We start from the raw sequence: 24,758 nt of genomic DNA, 5'->3' as shown, positions 1-24,758 counted from the left end.
GAATCCCTTCAGTCAAGACGATACCTATAATTAACAATCACACGTATTTATAACTCCTCTTCCCAAGAATGAGACATCTGACTCTCATTCTCAAAAATACATTTAGTTACTTATTTAATTCTAAAAGCAGTTTTATGCCTCTTGATAAACAAACACAATAACTAGCATAATATTTATAGTCCTTTTTGTCATTAGGCTTAAAGCATATTATTGAAAAACTTAGAATAGTTCTTTTGCAAGTCACTTAGATTAGTTCTTTTCTTTTCCTTCCTCCACTGTGCTTATTCATTTGTAATATAGCTAGGTTCATTTGTTTCTGCTAATATTCTCTTTTGCTCCTCCATGTTTGTTAACTTTTAATTTTTTTTGAGTCTTTGAAACATTAACATGGTTCCAAAAGTCAATTTACATGTGAAAATGTAAGTAAATATGGTTAAATAAAAGTACGGTCAATCCTCTGTAGCCATGGATTTCACATTCTCAGATTCAACCAACCAAAGCCCAAAATTATTTGAGAAAAAAAAATGGATTATTGTGTTCGTGCTAAATATGTACATACTTTTTCCTTGTTGTTATTCCCTAAGCAATACAGTATAACAGCTATTTACATAATATTTACATTGTATTAGGTACTATAATTAACATAGAGAAAATTTTAAATATATAGGAAGATTGTATAAATTATGTGCAAATACTACGCCATTTTTTAAATAAGAAATTGAGGATCCTCAGATTTTGGTATGTGAGGAGAGATTATAGAACCAATTTCCTATGGATACCATAGGATTACTGACTACTCTTACATGTAAAGGCACAGACATATATGCAGAAAAATACCAATTCTGCCCATCTTTGCTGTGGAATCCTATACACCCATGCCCACTTAGCCCCTATAGATAACCAATCTCAGTTTCTGATTTATCCTGCTTATGTATTTTTGTCTTTGCAAAAATGAGAAGATACCGAAATATTTTTTTCATTTCTTCTTATTTCTATCATAAAGGGTAGCATATGCTTAATTGTATTAAATTTGGCCCCAGGCTGCCTCTATACTTTGAATTCCTAAATAACAAACTCTAACCTAAATACTATACTAAATACTAAATACTATACTTTGAATTCCTAAATAACAAACTGCAACTGCAACCTGCACTATATTTTGTAACAAATACTTAGGTGTTAGCTAATCTCAGCAGCTGACCTTCAGCAAATCACAGGCTGCCAATAGATCAGACCATGTCCAAATAAGGCAAACACCTAGCTGTGATCCATCAAGCTGAGTCTGCTCACTTCCTTTCTCTTCCTTTACCTGCCCATGTTATGGAGTGGAACTCTCTGAATCTCCTCAGGCTCTGGTTCTGAGAGCTGCCCAATTTTCAAATAATTCAAATAAACTCTGTTAAATTTAATTTGTCAAAAGTTTTTCTTTTAACACATACTATGTAAAGTCTTGCACTTTGCTTTTTACACTTAAATGTACCCTGGAAATCATTCAATATCATTCCGTAGAGTTTTTCCTTTTTTATACAGCTGTGTGGTGCACATTCATAGAATACAGTTTATTCAACTATATGCCCATGTTGGGTAATTGTGAACAATGCTATAATTAATAACCTGCACATATGTATGTACCTTATTAATGTTGGAAATATGTATTCAGAGTAAATTCCTAATAATGGAGTTCATCAGTCAAAAAGTCAAGGATATATATAATTTTGTTAGAAATTGCCAAATTTCTTTCCTGGAGACAACAGCACTAGTGTACGCATCCTGTTTGCATATTGTCTGGCCAACTAACTATGCTGTCATACCTTTAAAAAAATATTTCTTTACCAGAACTAATAGGTAAGACATCACACCTCAATGTATACCATTTATGGGTAGATTTATTTAACCCAAACACCAACCAAACTCATTCATATATCTAATCCAGACTCCTCTAAGATACAGCCTGTGACACATGACTTGATAGAAATCCATGGATGGGCATCAAGAACATAATAAATTCCTTAAATTATGTATAAAACTTTCTCCATCTATGTGTGTGTTTGTGTGTTGTTTAAATTGAATTTTTGTTTTGTCTTGTTTTCTCTGAGAGATCATCATAGTTTTCCTTTGCATTTTTACTCAGATACAGACTTTTTAGACTAGAAGATTCCCCAATAGCAATCCTATGTTTTCAAAGAAAGAAACATAGATACCTCTCTCTCCTTCAAATTTCAATGAACCAAGCTACAAATAATTCCTCCCCATCCAGAATTAGATTATAGAAGGTGATATAAGAATAATCCTTTTACTCAAAAGGATTTGCAGATTATTTGTGACAAAAAACGCAAACACTAAAATCAAGTAGAATACCCTAAATGGCACCTGCAATCTAATTCGACACAGAATTCAATAAAGAAAAGATTGGTAGATGTCAAGAGTAGGCTCCCTGCATAAAGATGCGTTCAATGTAGCCTTTTCCATCTGGAAAGAGACAAGAGATTCCAAATAAGTTGATATGTCATAAAACTGAGATTGCGTTATTTCTTACACTCAACATTTCCTATTTTCAGGGTTTTCATTTCCCAGTAGTGAAAAATGGAGTTGAAGTCATGAAATGAAAAGTGAAGAAAAAAAAAAAAACAAACTTTTTTTAACAGAGCAATCATCTTAATTTGATTAAACTTTCCAAAGGCAATGACAACGTGGGTTTAGGTATCCCTACTTTGTGATCCTCAGTTGTCCTGTGTTTTTCTTTCCAGACTTGTGCTCTGTATCTTCCACTTTTTCTTCATTTACTTTGTCCTTTTGCATATTTTCCCTCTTCAGGCTTATGCTTATGCCTTTCACCAGAAATTAAAATATTATTTATCCCTGTTGGGGTCAGGAATCCCAGTTCCTGAACTCCAGTAAACTGCTTTCATTATTCAGCTGAACCAGAAAGTTCAACCAAAGCACAGGATGAATTGAAAATGAAAGTGGGTAGAAATCGGAAGTAAAACTGGAGCAGCACAGGCAGTGTGAATAGCAACTTCACTCCCCAAACTCTGCCTCCATCTGTAAAATAAGAACACAGAGTAATTAGGTAAAGTATTAGTAGCCCAGAGGACCCAAAATAATTAAACATGAAATATATGGCTTTGAATTAACTACCTATATAAAGTTGCATGAAATTTATTTCTCAATATAAAAAAGCAAAAGTACACTATGAGCGCCATCTCCTGGGGAGATTGTGACAACTGTGGAGATGTGCCCCTCCCTCATTGCCGTATATGGTATTTAGTTTTTATCCTGTTTTATTTGTTAGTTCGATTATTTATAATTTGTCCATAATAGAGTTACAGTAGCTCCCAAAATAAACAAACAATAGAAAATACTAAATTTATAAACATGGGAATAAGAGAAATACATACTGAAAAGGAAGTTATAGAATGAGAAGAAGAAGAAATGAAATATTGGTAGTCCCTACAGAGCAGTGAAGAAGGAGCTGTACATTAAGTGAAGGGTTTGGGATGGGTTAGATGACAAGTTTATTATATGTTAAGTTTGAGTTGCCTGTAAGACATCTGTGTGGAGCTGTCAAGTATGTAGCTAAGTGCATAAATCTAAAGATCACAAAAGACCTGGCAGAGAGATAGAGATCTGTAACTCATCAGCTCGTGGTCACTGAAGTGACGGGCTGCATAGGAGCTCCTGAAACGAGTTAGAAGAGGAAAACAGGGCCCAGTACAAAACCCTGGGGAATGTCGACATTTAAATGATGGTCACTGTCTTAGTTTATCTGTGCTGCTGTAACAAAATACCTGAGATGGGTAATTTATAATCAACAGGCATTTATTTCTCATAATTCTGGAGGCTTATAGTTCAAGATCAAGGTATCATCAAGCTTAGTATCTGGAGAAGGCCCTGTCTCTGCTTCCAAGATGATGCTTTGTGGCTGCCTTCTCTGGAGGGGACAAATTTTGCATCCTCACATGGTGGCATAAGGTAGAAGGGCAAAGAATGAGACTAAATTAATTCCCTCCAGTGCTTTTACAAGGCACTGTCCAGAATAAGGAGAGTCTTCATGACTTAATCACTTCCCAAAAGCCTCTCCACCTCAACAGCACCGCAGTAGGGGTTAAGTTTCAACTCCTGAATTGGGGGGACATTCAGAACATAACTGTCAGTAAAAGGTAGGAAGAATAAATAGTGGCTTTTGAAGCCAAACCACCTGGTTTAAATACCCACTTCCCTACTTACCAGTTAATATCAAAGTTACTCTAAAAATTATTTAAAAACTGGTTTTGCAGATAACTCCATCATGTTAAGTAGACTGTTGGAACTTTTTTTTTGTTTTTAAATCTCTCAGAACTCTAATTTCCAGTTTCTAAACATATTGGAAGTGCCTTACTCAAACACACAAAACCTTGCTATCTGATCTGAGAGTTTAGATTAAGGGGGCTTAAAGTAATAGTGTCTCCTTATTATCATTTCTGTTTCTAAAGACATTGCCAGCTGAGCCGACTGGCTCCCCATTCTTCTCTATTTGTCTTCCAGACTGCAGAATCCTGGGTCATGAAACAAGCAGTGGCCTCAGGAATTCCACACTTTGCAGCAGTCCTTTTCTTAGCTGTAATACAACTCTGATACTGAGGAGGAAAATACAAAGAATTGCGATGATTTTCTGGCTACTTCTTGTTTTTTACAGACTTACTTTGGATGCTTTCTATTGTTTTTGATGTATATAATCAAAATATATATATATAACAAATATATATATATAACCAATATTGGTTATATATATATTTGCTTATTTCAGCAAAGAGCCCATTTCAGTTTTTTTCCATTGTGAACTGGATGAACTTTTTCACTGAAACTGTTACATTGCCTCATTAAATTTCAGGTCACTCGCAATTTCCTTTTCTTAATTCCACAGAGAAAAGAGAACTGAACTGATCAGAACTCTGACCTACTCTCACTTGCATTCCCTTGGTAGAGCTCAATTTCAGTTGAAACCTCAAATAGCACTCATGTTCAGGAGTGTGGCCAGAGGAAACATCTTCCATGGGGCCTAGACTTGTGCATAAATGGTCCTGTAACTCTTCATAACCAATGTCATTTGCATTTTCTTTCTCAATGCTCTGTAAAATTTCTAATCAAATTTAGGTGATGAATTAAAAAATGTCCTTAGTCTGTTGGAAGTTTCTATGCCTTTGAACATTTTAATCTATTAGAAAACATCTCATCTTTTTCCCATCTGTGCCAGCAGCTCAGTCAGCTGCTGGTATTCCTTTCTGTGCAGAAAACTATGGCATTTTTCTCTAGCATCTTCCATATGTCACTTCATGTAGATTTCCACATCTATTTCAGATCCTTTTGATTCAATTCTCTATTTGAATGATATGCACCTCATCACTAAAGTATACTTTATGATGTTTGCACAATGACAAAATCACCTAAGAACACGTTTCTCAGAAAAACTCCCCCTCATTGACACATGACTGTGTATGAATTTTTAATATAGGTAGCATTTATTTAATAAAACCATTCAAACCATTCAGAAAGAACAAGCAATTTACAACCATAAGAAAAAGGCGTATGGTGAAATTGTTTACAAAACATTGTACCACTTGTTCTCTATCAACATATTGGATGAAAACAAGAGTTACAAGGAGTTTTTTTTTAAGTATAAAATAATGCACAATAAGAATGACTTAGACTTTTTTGAGAATGTTTGTATAAAATCTGTAATTGTTAAAAGTGGTCTGGCAAAAAAAAATGTGGTCTGGCTATGCATTTTCTAATTATGTAGGTTTTAAAGTTTTGTATTACATTTCTGATAATAATTATAAATTACATTTAATGTTCTTGAATCAATTCTCATCAATGGATAAAATTGCAAGTCAAAATTGCAAGTCAAATGGGCACAGAAGAACCAGTCGATTTAGAAACACAAAATCAGAAGTTGAGAGTGAATTTGATCAGTTTCCAGAAGACACAATGAATATTTTCTCACAACTGCCTAGAAATTTGAGAAATGGTCCATGACATAGAGAGTATAGTACAAGGATTAGCTAATCTTAGAATCAGAGAATGCTACCAGTACAACAGATGGTTTAAATGATCTGACTTCATTATTTTATAACCAAGGAAATGGAGGCCTTATCCCAAATAGCAGATTATCTAAAATCACACAGCTGATTTATGCAGAGCCCAAACCAAACCATAATTCGTGGCTCCCAGATGTTTCCTTCTACTGTGCTAGTATACCACCATCTGCCAATGTCCAGCAGCTGGGGCTCCTCTGATGCAGGGGTCAGGTCTTTGCATAACTATAATGAGTAAAGTCGGTCTTACTTATCTCTTCTTCCTTACAGGCAGCCTTCCCAGGCTTTTACCACCTAAGCCCTTCCCAGCTATGGTCCTGCTCACTCCCTCCCCCACTGAAGCTTAGCAATTCTTTACCTGATCTACTGTTAGTCCTAAGTGGCAGTTCATGGGTCTGAGCCACTAACTCAGCCAATGTGCTCAGAAAGGAATCTAAATACAGAAAGTACCAAACACATGTATATACGATTTAAGAAAGGAAAAATCTGTATTAGAATTGCAATGCTCGGGCAGCACCTGTGGCTCAGCCGAGCAGGGCGCCAGCCCCATATGCCGGAGGTGGTGGGTTCAATCCCAGCCCTGGCCAAAAACTGCAAAAAAAAATAAAGAATTGCAATGCTCAAGTCATGTTTGACTTCTGCAATTATAGGAGATACGAGATACAACATACAAGATAACAGATATTATCAGTATATACTGAGTATTACAATTTTAATATTTTTCCTTTTTTTTCTTAGATTGTTCTTAGAAAACAATCTTAGATAGGTCTTTTTTTATTTCCTTTCTTAGGTTGTGTGCACATGCTTTTGGCACCCTCTGTATATTCTCCTACGCGTTGATAGTTTGTAGCCTTCCTAAACTTATCCCCAGCCTCTTGTTATTGAACTCCATGGCAAGCATGAGGAACAATTTAAAACAAAAAACACTGACACGGTTCCTCTATTTTTTGCTTTATTCTAAAAATACCTGAATTAACTTTAATGGTTAAAAAGTATATGGTTATTATTTAGATCCTGTTACCTACTTTACTAATAGGTAATATTTGGGGGGAAAGTGGCATTAATTTTTAAGCCACATATTCATATCTCAGCACATTTGAGAAATTAATACAGCTTCCTAATCTTTAATCCTAAAATTAGGTCATTAATAATGTCTTGACATCAGAAAGCACTAGCAATACAAATTGCTTAAAGAGAAATTCAGAATTAACAATTTCAAGCAATTTCTCCAGACACATACGGAGGGCAGTTCTACGGCAGCTAACTGGTAGACCTCTGTCATCTAAGAAAAAAGGTAGAGTCTTCCTGAATCCATGAGACTACTTGCTTAATACATACAGAGGGTCTGCCTTCCTGGATATTTCATATTCTGTAAACATGAACAGAGACAAAACAAGGCCTTTAGTAAATAGCTGTGAAGATCTATTTATGTATAGTCCTTTGAAGGCTTTAGCTTTAACAAATAGTGAAATCATTTCATAAGGCACAGTGACTCCTTTAGGTTGATCATTTTCCCAGTAATGTTTTATTAGGCTTAAGTTAAAATAAAATGTACCTGAGGGTGGAGGTAGGAGGGGAAGAGCAGCCTAGTCATCCAACAATAGAGAAACAAAGGAAGGACAGAGTGTCAACACACATTGTAAAGTTTTCTCTGGCACCCGTACAAAAAGCCATTATTCCAGCCAGGCAACCATATGCCTATAATGTGGCAGAGCCATTCTCTGGGCTCAAATCCAGGGCTCCATCTTACCACGCTCTAATTTGGATTAATAATTCATTGTATTATCTGAAAGGACTATAATATACCTAGTCAGCTGAACTATAAAAGCAACTCATCCCAAGTGACATCCGTAGTTTTCAATGTTAGCAGGCAAGGCAAATCTCCATTTTAATATGTCTGTCATAAAATCCATTCATTTAATGAGAATATAAAGAAAAGTATCTGTAAAAGCTGACTCAGCTATAGGTGCTGTGCAGGGGAATGGGAGGGGAGGGGGAAAATGAGGGAGATGGGAAGAGAAATTGATATGTGTCTGATGCCTATCAAGTGCCAAGCAGCATGGTGAGAAAATGCCATCCTCAGGACCGCTCTGTGGGGCCTGTGTTGGTAGTATCCCCATCACAGAGAGGAAGAGAATGAGGTATTAGGAAAAGTAAACAAATTACCCACATTCATTAATCTAGTTGGAAAGACTACAAATTCTACACAGAAATGACCAGCTAAGTGGTCAAAGAAATGGAGGGAGGGAGGGAGGGAGGGAGGAAGGAAGGAAGGAAGGAAGGAAGGAAGGAAGGAAGGAAGGAAGGAAGGAAGGAAGGAAGGAAGGAAGGAAGACTAGAAAATAGTTCTAAGATAGCCCATGAGCATATCTTTGATATATGGTCAAACTGATATATGGTCAAGTGCAAAAGCACAGAGAAAATTTTAAATAATATTAAGAGACTAGTGTTAGTAAAACTAATAAAAATGCTTCCTGGAGATGAGGCTTGACATTGTTCCAAAGCTTCTCAACTTTTAAAATAATCCATCGCTCTATATTTAAATACTGACCTGATTCCTGAGGCTGAGAAACACCAGATGAGTGTGAAAGTAAAGTCCTTGAGTTTTAACAGGAAGAGCTCCAGGTTGGCCAGAGTAAAAGTTTAAAGATAGCATCTCTCTTCTTTGCAGGATAGAGGAAGGAAGCAAAGAACGAGTTTCTTCCTCTTCTAGTATAAATCTGTCAAGCTGGAAGAGAGATTATATCTTCAGTATGAGACTATTTTTTTACTTCTTTACAAGTAATTAAAATTCACTCACACAGCTGTATCAGCACTGCCCACTTAAGAAGTTCACCAGTACTGAGGGGGACATTATTCCTGCCAAACCTTTCTTGGCTCTTTAACTCTTTGTCTTTGTTAAATAAATAAGTACAAAATTCTAAACTTCCTGATGTACTTTTAAAAAATGAGCTACCAAGAAGTTCATGAATGAGGCTCATTAGATATGTAAAACACAAGTCATTTTTCACCTGAACTCTTATTAAAAAACATTTAATTTTCAGTATCATGAATTTTAATTTCTTTATCATGGTAGAGAAATGGTCAGATGAATAGTGAAGAATCTTTCACCAAAACGACATTTTATTTCCATTCAATGACTGTGGAAACAGTGCTGAGAATGAGAAGAATGTCTTGATTCTCTGATCTCCAGTTTTCACATCTGTAATCCGAGGAGGCTTAGAATCAATAATATAGACTTTTTTCTAGATTTACAGATATTCTACAGATCAAGAAAGATAAGGACTAAAAAATATTTTCTGGATTTATTAAGTAAACAGCCAATGATAACTTTGTAGAGTACCCTTTCTATGAAGAAATTTAGGACAAGATAATAGGGTTAAGTGAGTAAGGGAAAGACAAGTTGAGATGATTCATTAAGGAAGGAGTGAGGGATGACAAGTGGAGAACTGGGCACTAATCTTTAAAGTAGCCTGGCTGAGGGGAAGGAGAGGCTGAGGATGAACAAATGAGAGGATCCATTTGTTGGGACAGAAGAGATGTGTTGCTTGCTTACATTAAATGATAGGAGAAACTTAGGTTGATTAACATGTTGATGGGACCATAGGGAGACCTTTTATAAATAGGTAGATCGCTGAAGAGATAGAAGTGGGTGGGTTTCAAAGCATACGTGTGAGGATTTACATTGGAGAGAAGTAAGTGGGGAAACAGTTGAGAAAAATGGTTGACTCCTCTGGGTAGGAAGGGAAAAGATAGGTTGAAATAGTGGCTCCATGGAAAAATAAAACTTTATGGAACTTCAAAATGTATATGCTTTTTTAAAAATAAAGATTGTCTCTCTGCACTTCCAGGCACCAAACAACAGAGTCTGAATGCCTGTGTCACGTATGAATGAATGCATACAGTGAGGCAGAATCGAAATCTGCCTGACCTGAATTTCATGCCAGGTATCTAGGTTCAAATGTGCCCTTCTCTGCAATTGATGTCCTCATGAATAACAAAATCAGAAATACATTCTAAAATTGGCCATTAACTTTCTTCTGTATTATAATCACCCCCTGTATAGATTTTACCTTAAAGAAACTACACAGAGAGTATTTTTATAGGAAAGAACAGTTGACAACAAATAATACAATTGCAAGGGTAGTTTAAGGGGTGACTCATGGTCTGGGAGGCTTTGGACAAATCAGTATAGCAGCCTACACTTTCTCAGTTTTTCTCATCCGAGGTGACCTTAAGAATTGTATAAAGATCAATTCAGACCTAAGAATTCTTTGTTCTAAATTAGGAATATTTTCCAAATAGTGAGCAAACTGGTTTTAATCAGGAAAATAAAGAAATTATTTAACCAGGAAAATAAAGGAAATATTTTTCTTCAATTTTCATCTTGAAAACAATGCTTAAATAAAAAAAAAAAAAGCAGAGTTGAAATATTCTTTTTTTTTTTTTTTTTTTTTAGACAGAGTCTCAAGCTATCACCCTGGGTAGAGTGCTGTGGTGTCACAGCTCACAGCAACTTCAAACTCTTGGGGTGAAGTGATTTTCTTGCCTCGGCCTCCCAAGTAGCTGAGACTACAGGTGCCTGCCTCAACGCCCAGCTATTTTTTTGTTGTAGTTGTCATTATTGTTTGGCAGGCCCAGGCCAGGTTTGAATCCTCCAGCCCTGGTGTATGTGGCTGAGCTACAGGTGCCAAGCCTAAAATTTCCCTTTTTAATAACATTAATATTTTACATGAAGTTGTCTTCTATTAATGTTTAATTTTTGATCTAGTGTGCTAGTCAAATATCATTAGCATCACTTTTATCCTTAATATAGTTAATATTGCAAGCCGATTATGTTTTCTTCTATTACAATGGCAGAGTCTAATTCATGAGGCCAGAACTACAAGTCTTATCCATCAAAATAAAATAATTTCTTGCTGTACTTTTTCCATTCCTATAGTATACTCAAAACCAGTCAAAAACTTCAGAGACAGAAGTATTGACAAACGTGATAGGATCATCAGGCACATTCAAATATTCTGATTATCACTGATAAAAAAGATCAGTATAAATAATCAGAATTTGGTAAGTTATGGTTTCCATAATTTTTAAGTAAAACAAGAATCCATGTATTTTTCATCCACATGGGAAATGATATGTGTCTCCACTATTTTCTTAGGGAAGATTCTTCAGTTCAAAAAATAGAAATCGACTAAAGTTATCCCAAATCAATTTAAAAGAATGGGTTATTGCTAAAAGGTTACAATAGAAATCTAACGGAAATAACACAACAGGTATTTCAACTAGTAAGCAAAGAAAATCAGTCACAGAAACAGACCCACCCTGATATCTGTGGTGCATGGCACAAAAGTATCATGGAGACTAGCAGACCACATGACCAATTAAATATTGGATCCCCCTACTTGACAAACTTGATAGCAACAATTTTTTTAAATCTAAAACTATGGTTTATGATGACTAAAAGTTGATCAACTGTCATTTATAAAAAGTTTAATTATCACTCTAAATATCTGAATATTTTGCTTATCCATGTTTGTATGACCGACATACAGAAGCTTAAGTAACATTTTATTCTGTACAATTAAGTCCTGTTTTCATTTTAGCAAAACTAAAGTGGTTATAATAAAAAAGTTAATTAAATTCGTGTTTTGTCAGCAGTAATGCCAAATTAGACAACCACTCTTAAGTCACTGTTGTCATTGTTATTAAATAATTTATTCATATATTTCAATTTGGATACATTTTATTCTTATGAGGCAGTGGCAATAGGACATGTTAATAAGAAATGAAACAAGAAATTTATTTACGAGAATCTAAAATTTAATGAGATTGCACATGAAATCTATCATTTCACAGAAAATAGTATAAAATGTGTTGATTTTATATCAATCCATAAAATTTGTTTCTATTTTTATCTTCCCTGAAAAAATTACCTAGCACCTCTCAGTTGTGTAAAGAACCAGTACCTTGCATGTTATAACTCACCTTTTATATATTTATAAATAATATGAATTATTTAATATTGCAAAATTAACCTTCACTACTACGCACAATGTTTCCAAATACTATACTAATTTGCGGATACCTCTGGAATCATAAATTGAATTATTGAAGAAAAGCAAGAAAATACATAACCTGCAACCAGTGGAAATTGCATTTTATTGTGCAATAATCCCTTGCACTCATGCTGTCTGAGAGAAAACATTAGACTAGTGTGTTCATCTTTTCTCTTATCCAAGAGCTTCTACTTATACAAACCCATCCTGAACTCTGAAGCAATCCCTGCCTCTGACATAAAAAAATAAAAAGCACAACCTCAACTGGACCCAGCTGCTTTTTGTTTCAAGAACATAAAGCAGGAGAACTGGAGAAGCATTTTTCTCTGGATTGAATCACGGGAGTCACAGAAATGGATGTTCAAACTCTGGGGTCTTTCTGTGCCAGTGTAGAGTACTAACTTTCTAATGACAGAGGGACCCAGGTGCTCTTTAGTAAATTGATTTTCCTGTGTTATTTTGTGCTTTAAAGTGAATAGGGCAGGATTTGCCTAAAAGTTTAAAAGTGATTCTGCACATAAAACTTGGGATCTGGAAAAACACGACTTTCTTTCCCAATGAGCCTTGTGGTCTCAGTCTGCTTCTCTGCATATTTGCTCCATTTTCATGCTTCTTTCCATAAACTAACTTTCCTTGCTTTATGTCATTTTTCTGCTAACCAAAAAAATTTCAGCTAGATCATTTCTTCGCCATGCCATGACTCTGACCCTACTCTATTAAATCTTTCAGTTTAATCTTCCATCCTTATTGCAATGGGCTTGGTCTTCCAGCTTTCTTACTCCAGATTCCCAGGGGGAAAAAAATCTGATTGGTCCAGACTGGCTCAGATTCAATTAGATTTTCAATTGGTTCAACTTTGATTTAGCTGAAGCCAAGAAAAGCAAAATACCTAGTGGAATGCCAGATTTATGCATTAATCTTTTTCAAAGTAAGAGTTGATGACGTATTGGCAATTGGAGTCTTCTTAGTACCAGGAAAAAATGCTCTTCAAAAGCCAAATATTTTATTTTGTGTCTTATTCTTTGGGAAGGAAATGTTTCAATATCAAGCAAATAATAAAAATATAAGCTGAAAAAATTAATTTAACTATTGAAAATACCAGATGTCAAGCAGGCGATTTTGCTGTTCTGATTTTTGTATTTTCAGTGGAAGATGTTAAAGAAGTGAATGAATGACAAATTCCTTCTACAATCTATCAGATACTTTAGACATTACATAGTAAGGCATGACTTTTAACACTAACTAGTTGTGTGTCATTACATATATCGTTTACTTTCTTCTTTTTCCCCAAAGAAAACCCAGGCTCTTTTTCCTGCCTGCCTTAATATTTATTGACTCTAATTAAACTGCTCTTCCCAGTAATTATTATTTCATTATAGAACTCATTCATTCTCACACTCCTGGTTTGTGAACAACCGTGAACTTCTCAGAGGCCTTCTCTGACATCTTTGTGGCTTTCTTGGGTACTTATTCTCTCATCTCTTAGCTATTTCTTTTATAATAGTTACCCAAATCTGTAATTATCTTATTTTGTTGTTTCTTTTGTCTTCCTTAATATAATTAAAGCTCTATATCCCAGAATCCAGCTATTATCTCAATATCCAGATATTATTTTGACATATAATAGGTTCTAATTATTATTTGTTCAATGTTTGAATTAATTATGAAATAAGAAGGCTGACGTAGATCACAATATTCAAATCAAACTTGCAAGACATTAGTGATGGCAGACAAACAAAATCACGAAATTATAATTTCTATTTTAAGTGTAATTGTTGAAACAAAATTGATGCCGATTTTGAAATAGGTCATTGAATAAGAAGCTAAGATCTGTTATCTAATCAAGAGGAAGACGTTTCCAAAAAAGTTCATTAAGTTGACCAATATCATGCAACTTACATTAATATATAAATTTAAATTGTCTATGGATTTTGTTTATAATCTTACCATATGATAAATATTAATTTATTTATTGCATTTAATCAATGCAGGGGCACAACAAGGGCAGGATCAATACAAAGACAAAACATGGAAGTTAAAAACACTGATTTCAACTTGTTGCTTCATCTAAAAAAAGATAAAGTAGATAATTTCTTTCACAAGGCTAAATCAACTGGCTATTTCTAAATTATAAAAAATTTGCCTAATTGTAGCAATTACCAGGTCAAAAGGAGTGGAGAGCTGTATAGTTAACATTTCGTGTTGTTCTATTGAAAGAGCTGATTCAATTTGCATCAATGCCGGAGAGAAGATTGTGAATAATTGTCAATTGGTTGATTGAAACAAAAAGATGGTTTTCTGGTTGATGTTTTCTTCATTTCCTTATGATACTGATTTCCTTAATAGTCATCTTGAAAAATACAAGCAAGGCTTGCAATACTGCCAAATAAAATGAGTTTTTAAAGTCTGTTTAAATGTCATTTATTAAATTGTGAGACACTAATTTTGAGAACTCTCATATTTGTCTTTGAATCTCCAAACCTTATAGCGTTTAGTAAATTTTAGGTAGCTAATGTTTGCTGAATTAAACAGAAAGTGACATGAAAACAAGCTTGTATAAAACATTATTTTATTCCTGGAATACTATAAAGAACTTCAGTATAAACTAATAATTCTACAAAAGTCAATAAAATAAAACTTTCTAATCAGTAGTGCACTATTATGTAAACAAAATACCTAGTTTAATACTATCTTTTTTGCTTTTCAACCAGTTCTTTGGACACGGTCCCCAACATAGATCCAGTTCTTTCATTCATGGGCTTTGTTAAAATGTAATAAATATTATAAAAGTACACCATAAGGCTTTTTTGTCTCAGTAGCTGGATAATGAAATATTTAATAGACAAAAAACTATACTCATACTTCAAAGAATCCCTATTAATTATGAAAAAGTTTAAAAATCTACTATTTGTGAGGTGTGGAGGAACAAAGGGTAATGTGGCAATACCCATCAAAATCACTAACACACTTTCCCTTTGACCTATACATTTGTCATCTATGAATGCAGAAATGTTTAACCACGTGTAAAATGATACATGTACAAGGTAATTTATTTAACATAAGTTTTAACAACACAATATTGGAAATAATATTGATAAGTAAACGATTAAATTTATGACAATAAATACATTTAGTGAAATATCTTCCAGCTGTTAGAGTAGGGCGGTGTTTGGTGTCTCTCTGTGAGGGACAGAACTCAGACCAGATGCAGAGGCTGGGCTATTGGAGGCAAGGATTAAAGTGGATGGCTCAAGCAGAAACTAAGTAGAGGGTTGATAATCACAGGCAGGAACCAGCTTCAACCACCTTGTTGGCTGTCTCTGTTGCCTTACATAAACTTGGGCAAATTAGAATATCATTTATGTTGAAGTTTTAAAATTTCTCCTCTCTTGAAATCTCCATGTTCTAAGACAACCATATGAAGGATAAAAATGGGAGGGAACCCAAATCTAGGAATTACTACGCAAATTTTGGTAAACACCGACTCCTTAACCTTGAATATTTCTGCCCTCAATTAGTAAGTTTTCAAAAGATCAAAAGCAACAAGCAAACAAAAAAGACCAAAAGCCACTTCCTTCTAGTAAAGCTGCTCTTTTAGAAGCTACCCAGTCCCTTTCTCCTGAGAGTTCACCTTCACTTTCAATTAAAAAAGCTATTGCTGGCTTGGCTTAGGTGGCGTGTTCTGAAATTCTTTTCTCTTCAAAATAACCAAGAAACTGGGAGAAAACCTCCACATGGAGACTACTAACATGCCCATTAAAGAAAAATAAGTAATGTGCAGACAATTAAGGTGGAATTAGGCTGTAAAATACGTACTTTACATAAAAAAGGAGAGAAAGGTATCTATGTATATGTTTATTTATACATACGAATAAAATATCTCTGGAAATACACAGAAGAATCTTGATCTTGCCTTGCTGTCCAGAGGATACCAAGTGGGCAGGGGATAGACATATATATTTCTCTATATTTTCTATATATACTCTATAATTTCTTTTCTAGTTTTGGATTTTGAACCTTGTGGATTATATTACCTAGCTAAGATAAATAAATGCATTGTAAAATAAAACCAGTGAAAATATTTTCTTTCTATGGTCTAGATTACACTAATTTCTCCCTTATCATTTCCTCATTTGATTTCCTGACTTGCCATCACCATTGCGAAGACCTTAAAAATAAACCCCTAGAAATAAAAAGGAAGTAAAAGAGAACATAGAAAATAGACATAATACTATTCAGCCATTAAAAAATATGGAGACTTTACATCTTTTGAATTAACATGGATGGAGTTGGAACACATTCTTCTTAGTAAAGCATCACAAGAATGGAGAAGCAAGAATCCAGTGTACTCAATTCAATTTGAAGGCAGTAGATGATCTAATACACACCCACCCAGGAGAAAAACTCAAATCAATTCAAGGAGGGAGGCAAGGGAACAAAGAAGCAGGGACAGGGGAGTAGAGAGGGGGATGGAGGGAAGCTTCTTGTCCATGACTTAAGGTTTATGGCACACCTCTTGGGGTGGGACACAATTATAAGAGGGACTGTACCTAACACATACAATCAGTGCAATCTAAGTGTTCGCACCCTCAGTGAATCCCAAACAGGAAGGGGGGGGGAAGGAGGGAAGGTAGGAAGGAAGGAAGGGAGGGAGAGAGGGAGGGAGGGAGGGAGGGGCAAGAAAGGAGAGGAAGAAGAAAAGAAGGAGAAAGAATAAGAGAAAGGTCAGGAGAAGGAGGAAGAGGAGAGGAAGGAGAAACAGGGGAGTCCAAGAGGAAGAAAAGGTAGAAGGGAAGAAAGGGAAGACATAACATTGCAAAGACAGTTGTACACACACACAAAAAGAGAGAAATTCCTTCTGGGTCTTTTAGTCAGGGTTTTAAAACAGGTTAAATACCTTCAATATGCATTTCACGTATCCAGGATGTCTCAACAACAGCTCATGCCTTTCACTTGAAACTCCTGTTGGTTTTTTTTTTTTCTTTTAAAGTTTACATGGTACCCATGGCACAAGTGTCCATGACTTAAGGTCTTACCCTGAAGTCTGGGAAATAGTCAATCGGAAAATAAACTCAGAACCACATTCTAATCCCATCTCACTCCATGCATCCTCTACTCATCCATAACCAGGCTTAATTTAAGGATTTAGATTAGGTGAGTAGGAGGACAATAATTATTTGTTTGGGTTTTTTGTTTGTTTGTTTTTGTTTTTTTGAGACAGAGTCTCACTATGTTGCCCTTAGTAGAGTGCCACAGTTCACAGCAACCTCAAACTCTTGAGCTTAAGAGATTCTCTTGCCTCAACCTCCCAAGTAGCCGAGACTACAGGTGCCCATCACAACTCCAGGCATTTTTGTTGTTGCTGTTATTGTAGTTGTCATTGTTGTTTAGCAGGCCCAGGCTGGGTTCGAACCTGCCAGCCCTGGTGCATGTGGCCGGTGCCCCAACCACTGAGCTACAGACACCGAGCCTATTGTTTGGTTTTTGTTTTATTGGGTATTTGGGGTGTTTTTATCACTTGTCTGACTTTTTTTATTTTTTTCTTTTATTGATACACAATACAAGCACACATTTGGGGGGTACCTGTGATAATTTAATACAGCAATATAATTTTTAAAGATCAAATCAGTGAAATGATAATGTCCATTAGTTTAAATATTTATCTTTTCCTCACACTAGAAACATTTGAATTATTCTCTTCTAGCTATTTTCAAATACACAATAGATTATTGTAAACTATAGTTATCCCACTGTTCTATCAAAATGATTCATGGATACAGTTTGAGAAAAGAAATAAGACATCGTGTTTGGTTGGTTTTTATCTCAGAAATACAGTAACTTGGTGTGGGGTTAAGAGGATTTGACAAAGCACCAGTTCTATTTCTGCCACCAACATCTACTAGGCATTACTAAACACCAGATATCTCACAAAGCCCTGTGATACACAAATAAATAAAGCAGCTTATCCTCTAGTAAGATGGAGAAATGTACCTAAAATACAATGTGATAAGCATCACACTGGCAGCACCATGTGCTATAAAGTGCTAAGAAAGGTAGCAAAGTTCTGCTGGGTTGGGGAGGGGAGCTATTGGTTGAGAGGACAGGCTTTACAATGGAAGTGACACTTGATGTCTGTGTTGAAGGATAAGTAGATGTATTTTTTTCTAGATGGGTGGTTGGGGGACAGGACATTTCAGGCAGAGTTATATAATGTTAAGTCACTGAAGAATTAGTTGTGTCATGGTGAGATACGATGTGTGAAATTCCCATCATACTAATCATACTATACTCTTTTCTTCTTCATAATCATAATCAAATTAAAGCAAGTGAGAAGGAGGTTATTATTAGAATAGTATATTCTACCATAAAAAAAAATTATCTACAAAGCAATACTTTATCATATGACAGACACTTGAGTCATGGGTATGGCATTTGAAAACAGGTCTCCCAACAAATCCTTAAGTTTATCTCCCCCCAACTATATTATGATTCAGATCAGAGAAGAATATTCTGTTTTATATCCTTACAAGTTCCTCCCCATCACTCCCCTTTGGTATGTCCTGCAGATAAAAGACAAATGATGGCAAGAGTCTCACTCAGGACACATGGGAGGTTCACAGCACCTGCTTTGTGACCTAAAACATGAAATAAGTGCTAAGAGCTTGGGTTAACATCAGTGAATTACCACAATTTCTACATCAGAAATTAAGGTCTGGTGCTTATTTTACATATAGGTCTTGACGTGCCTGAAATGAGAAATTTCCTTGTAGTTGTAAATATTGCTCACTAACCACAATCACCTGGCCAGGAAAATCTGTTGTTAAGATCCCAGTCTCAGTAAAAGCCAGGAGTGACCCTATTTTAGCTTCAGCAGAGGGAAAGAAATCCTTGGCCACTGGCTCCTTCCGACCTAATCCAGCTTGCTTATATCTTCAAAAGAAATGAACAGAGAGAATGTAAACAACTCCATAGAACATATTTCCAAGCTAGCAAAATGACTCAGAGGTGATATCAACAACTCAATGGTTCATTCATAATTTGGGTGGGAAAAGGAATTTTTCAAGTGCAACATGTTCATCATAATGTAGAGAATGCTGGCAGTGTAAGCCCCAGGCTGGAGTTATTTCATTAGTGTCTTTACCTCTTCCATGATCTCAAAGATTAACTTTTTTAATAAACTCAGTTTCAACAATACACCAATTAGTCAATAGGGAGGATAGCAGAGTAATGTGTTACTTCTTACAAAACAGTTTGTTTTCTTTGTTCCTGGAGACTGTATTGTTTTCTTAACTGAGATACAGAGGAATCATCAGACCCTCAGCCTTTTAACAGCCAGCCCAGCAGGCCCTCCTCACACCTGCAGCTGCTCTGCAGTCCAACCACATCAACTTCCTGAGGAAATGGACTTGGACTTAAGGTTGGAACAGCACTTATAATACAGAATGACATGACAAAGCACATGAAATAAGCCACAACGGAGAGCAGTTTTATAAAACTGGGGCAACAGAATCAGAATTATCCCATCTTTTCCCATTCTCTCACCAGGTTCACAGCCTTAAAGTTTCAAGTACAGAAAGGCCTGCTGTGGGGGTGAATTACACCAAAGGGGTATTTATATATTCATTAATCATATAACATGCAGAATTTAATATTATCTTTCACATATTATAAAAATAGGAAGAAAGGTATTCAATGTCTGTGAATTTCACCAAAAAATAAAATCTACCACTTCAAATACCAGCAACTTTTAAAATTCATATATAATTTTTGTACAGAATTCTTCCTAAAAGAAATCACATCTTACACTATTAAACAGTGGCTAATGGATATCATTTAAACTATCCTTGCTGAACAGACTCTTCATCAAGAATATATATCATTAAGAACATATATAGATTAGGTCTGTCTCCTTAATTATTTGCTCTTTCTGCCTACCTTCTAGTTTTTTATTCCTAACTTGCTATTCATAGACAAAGTATATAAAGTTTTTTTTATAACCATGTATATAAAGACACACACACACATTAAATCAAAAGTCATTAAATTCATCATTGTAGAATCAGTAATTCTTAAGGGCATGAAATTAATGCAGAAATTTTGTGACCACTACTTAGAGTACTTAGAAGCATTTTCTACATAATCCCAATTCAGAATTCTGTCACAAAGGGTTCAGCATATTAGCAAGGTGTTATAATTTTATACTAAATAGAAAAATCTCTTCCCACAAATTTTTTGGTATGTCTATAAAATAAAATAAAGCCAAAAGTTTTATTTGATCCTGATCCTGGGCAGACTTTTTGATCCCAGAAAGACTTTCTTCTCTGCATACCAACCAAGGATGCCCTAAATTAAAATATCAAATTAGGTCCTGAAGATTAAAGTATAATTCTTCTGGCACCATAGTGGATAAAATATATGGTACATTATAATATATTGAAAATATTTGATCTCCTATTTCAAAAGATTAAAGTCAGGAATTATTAACAAAACTGAATTTATTCTCTCTGTAGGTTCAAAAGCAAAAATAATGTCTAGATTATCATTTCCAAGGATAATTCTGATGTAATTTGATTTCTGAATGATATTTGAAAAACTGATTTTTCAGGTAAATATAATAAGCATAAAGTTTAGTGATAATGTCCAGATTTTCTGATATAAATCCATACCAGAATCAGAAGTATTGCTTGTTTATGTATGCTACCACATATTTCTAAATTATTTTCTCTATTTTCAATACAAAAATAGAATAATAATATTTAATAAACATCTACATGCTCATCTAAAACATACATTTGAAAACTTTACCTAATCATCTTCACTATAACTTCACTGAGCTCTCCATGAAGTGATGGTGGCTCTAAAATACTCACAATTGAGTTCACAGATCCAGGGCCAAATATTTGAATAGTTTCCCTCTTAGAATGTTGAACATTATCAGATTATTTTGTTTTATTTTTTATAGATTATTAGATTTGATCTAAGAAGTTTGTTTCAGAGATGGAATGAACCTTATCCTTCTGTATAAATAGAGTGACCATATATTTCAATTTGTCCAGTGTAATCCCTGTTTATGTTATCACAGTGCAATTTTAATGGTGCCTCAATATCAAGAAATTCAACAAGAAGACATAACAATCCTAAATTTTTATGCACCTAATACAGGAGCACCCAGATTCATAAAGCAAATGCAACTAGATCTAAGCAAACAGATAAACAACAACATCATAATTTCTGGGGACTTCATCTCACTGACAGAGCTGGACAGATCATTCAGGCAGAAAATAAATAAATAAACACTGGACTTAAATGGGACTCTAAAAAAGGGAGGATTTGCAGACATTTATAGACTATTTTACCCCCAACTACTAAATATAAGTTTTTCTCATCAGTACGTAGAACATTGTCCAAGACTGACCATATCGTAAGTCACAAAACATGTCTCAACAAATTAAAAACATAGAAATGCCATGTACCTTCTCAGACCCCAGTGGTATAAAACTAGAATTGATATCAACACTCAATTCTATACAAAGTCATAGAAATTAAATAATCTGCTGCTGAATGATTATTGGATCAATACTGGAATGAAGATGGAAATCGTAAGATTCCTTGAACTGAATGACAAAGGGACACAAGCTATCAAAATCTATGTGATTCAGACAAAATAGCAATTCTAAGTGGAAAACTCATAGCCTTAAATGCCTACATCAAAAAAGACAGAAAAATCATAAATCAACAATATAATGACATGTATCAAGGGATAAAAATAGGAAGAGCAACTCAAACCCAAATCCAGTAGAAAAAAAAAAAAAGAAATAACCAAGGTCAGAGAAGAACTAAACAAAAGGAAAAACAAAAAATCAATAAGAAGGATCACTAAAAGAAAAAGTTGATTCTTTGAAAAGATAAACAAAATTGATTAACTTTTTGCTAGATTAACCAAAAATAGAAAAGAGAAGACCAAAATAACCTCAATCATAAATGAAAAAAGAGATACCACAACTCATACCCTAGAAATACAAAACATCTCTGTGAATACTATGAAAAAATGGACAAATTCTTGGAAACACAAACCTTCTCAAGACTCAGGAAGAAATAGAACTTCTGAACAGAATAAAACAAACAGCAAAATCAAAGCAGTAATAGAAAATATTCCAAAAATAGAAAGCCCCAGACCACATGGATTCACAGATGAATTTTACCAGGCCTACAAAGAAGAGCTGAAACCCATACTGCAGATATTATTTCATAACATCAAGAAGGCAGTCTATGAAGCCAGTATCACCTAGATACTGAAAACAGAAAAGGACACAAGAAAGGAAAACTCCAGATGAATATCTTTTATGAGTACACATGCAAAAATCCTTGCTAAATTACAAGCAAACCAAACTCAACACCACATAAAAAAATGACCCACTATGACCAAGTGAGCTTCATCCCATGGATGCAAGCATGGTTCAACATACATAAATCAATAAATGTTATTCACCACATAAATAGAAGCAAACAAAGACAATATGATTGTGTTAATAAATGCAGAAAGTATTCTACAAAATTCAGCACCATGATACATACCTCCAACAAAGTAGGTATAGAAGGAACGTATATCAAAATTATAAACACCATAGATGACAAACCCATAGCCAACATCATACTGAATGGGGGAAAGATGAAAGCATTTCCTCTAAGAACTGGAACAAGACAAGGGTGCCCAGTGTCACCACTTCTATTCAACATAGTGCTAGAAGTCTTAAGCTAGAGAAATTAGGCAAGAGAAAGAAACTGTAGTAGCCAAAATAATGTGTTATCTCTATATAGACCAATGGAGCACAACAGAGAATCCAGATATAGAACCATGCCCATACAAGGCAATGGATCTTCAACAAAAGTAGACAACAGTGTGCCCTGGGGAAAAGAAGCCCTGTTCAATAAATGGTGCAAGGAAAACTGGATAGCTACAGAAGCCATGTCTCTTACCACTCAGAAAAACTAATTCAAGATGGATAAAAGATTTAAATATAAGGCACAAAACCATAAAAATTCTAGAAGAAAATATAGGAAAAACTTGTAGACATTGGTCTAGGCAAAGAATTTATTACTAACACCCCAAGAGCAATTTCAGCAACAAAAAAAATAAATGAATGTGACTTGATTAAATTAAAAAGCTGCTGCATAGCTAGGAAATAATCAGCAGAGCAAATAGGTAACCTGTAAAATGGGAGAAAATATTGGCAAATTATATATCTGATAAAGGGCCAATATCCAGAATCTACAAATAACCCAAACAAATCACCAAGAAGAAAACAAAAAAAAAACCATTATAAACTGGGTAAAAATATGAACAGAAGCTTTTCCAAAAAAGGTAGACAATGGTCAATAAACATATGAAGATAAGCTCAATGTCACTAGTCATCAGGGAAATACAAATTAAAACCATGATGAGATGTCACCTTACCCCAGATAGAATGGCTATTATTAAAAAGACCAAAAAACTATAGAAACTGGTGTGGATGCAGAGAGAAAGGAATGTTTACACACTGTTGGTGGGAAGCACAATCTCTATGGAAAATTGTGTGAAAATTTCTCCGAGAACTGAAAATAGACCTACTATTCAATCCAGAAATGCCACTACTGGCTATCTACCTAAAGGGAAAGAAGTCATTTTATCAAAAGGGCACCTGCTCTTGAATGTTTATTGCAGCACAACTCACAGTTGCAAATATGTGGAATAAATCTAAGTGCCCATGAATTCACCGGTCAATTAACAAAATGTGACTTGTGTATACTATGGAGTACTATTCTGCCATAAAAGAGTGAATCAATGCCTTTTGGAACAATTTGGATGAAACTAGAGACCATTATCCCAAATGAATTATCTAAAGAATGGAAAAATAAACACCACATGTACTCTGTATTAAATTGAAACTAACCAATGAGCACATATGTTCACAAAGGGAAGTAAAACTCAGTGGAAATCAAACAGGGATGGAGGGAGGACAGGATAGGCCAAAAGCTGTACCTATTGGTACAGTGAATACTATTTGTGTGATGAGTATACTTACAGCCATGATATATGCATTACAAAAGTGATTCATGTGATCCAAACCATTCTTATTCTCTTAATATTTTGAAATAAAAAAATAGTACCCCAATTTCTCTCAAATGTCCTAATTTAAGTGAAAAACTACATGATCACGTTATCTGTTAGGTTAATTTAGAGTCAACCTAAAAATTGGAATGATATTTCTACTCTACCTCAAACTCAAACAATGTGGGTTCTTAGGAGGAGAAGATAATAAGTGTCAGGAAAGAGATAAAAAGGGCAGAAAGAATATTTGGTCTCTTGCTCAAAATGGTCATTTGTGACCATTCTGTTGGAAAGTCTATATTATTACTCAGCCTACTCATGCCTACTCGTAATCTAACAGTTCAGTAACATAAGGCATATTTTCCAAAAATCAAATAACATATAGAGTAAGATTACATTTAAAACTGGGTGAAATTGGGACACACATTTGTGAGGATTTGGGGGACAATTTATTGATGCTATATTCCACACTCATCATTTTGATCAGTGTCATTCCCCTCATAAAATGCTTTCTTGTAATAGAAGAAAATATGCAAG

At 34.8% G+C, this 24,758-nt stretch overlaps 1 long non-coding RNA gene across 1 annotated transcript in view; it reads right to left on the bottom strand.

The window, feature by feature from the left end:
* Positions 1–2,537: 2,537 nt before the first annotated feature.
* LOC128560386 (uncharacterized) overlaps positions 2,538–24,758 on the bottom strand; it is a 50,645-nt gene continuing 28,424 nt past the window's right edge. The window contains exons 3-4 of the long non-coding RNA XR_008372945.1: positions 8,626–8,802; positions 2,538–3,042 (exon numbers count right to left, since the gene is read on the bottom strand). This is a non-coding gene — a long non-coding RNA (uncharacterized LOC128560386). The remainder of the gene's footprint in view (positions 3,043–8,625; positions 8,803–24,758) is intronic.

Source organism: Nycticebus coucang, chromosome 11 (genome assembly GCF_027406575.1).
Source record: "Nycticebus coucang isolate mNycCou1 chromosome 11, mNycCou1.pri, whole genome shotgun sequence".
Classification (NCBI taxonomy): Eukaryota; Metazoa; Chordata; class Mammalia; order Primates; family Lorisidae; genus Nycticebus; species Nycticebus coucang.
The sequence above is the reverse complement of the archived record's forward strand: the minus strand, read 5'-3'. Positions and strand labels throughout refer to the sequence as shown.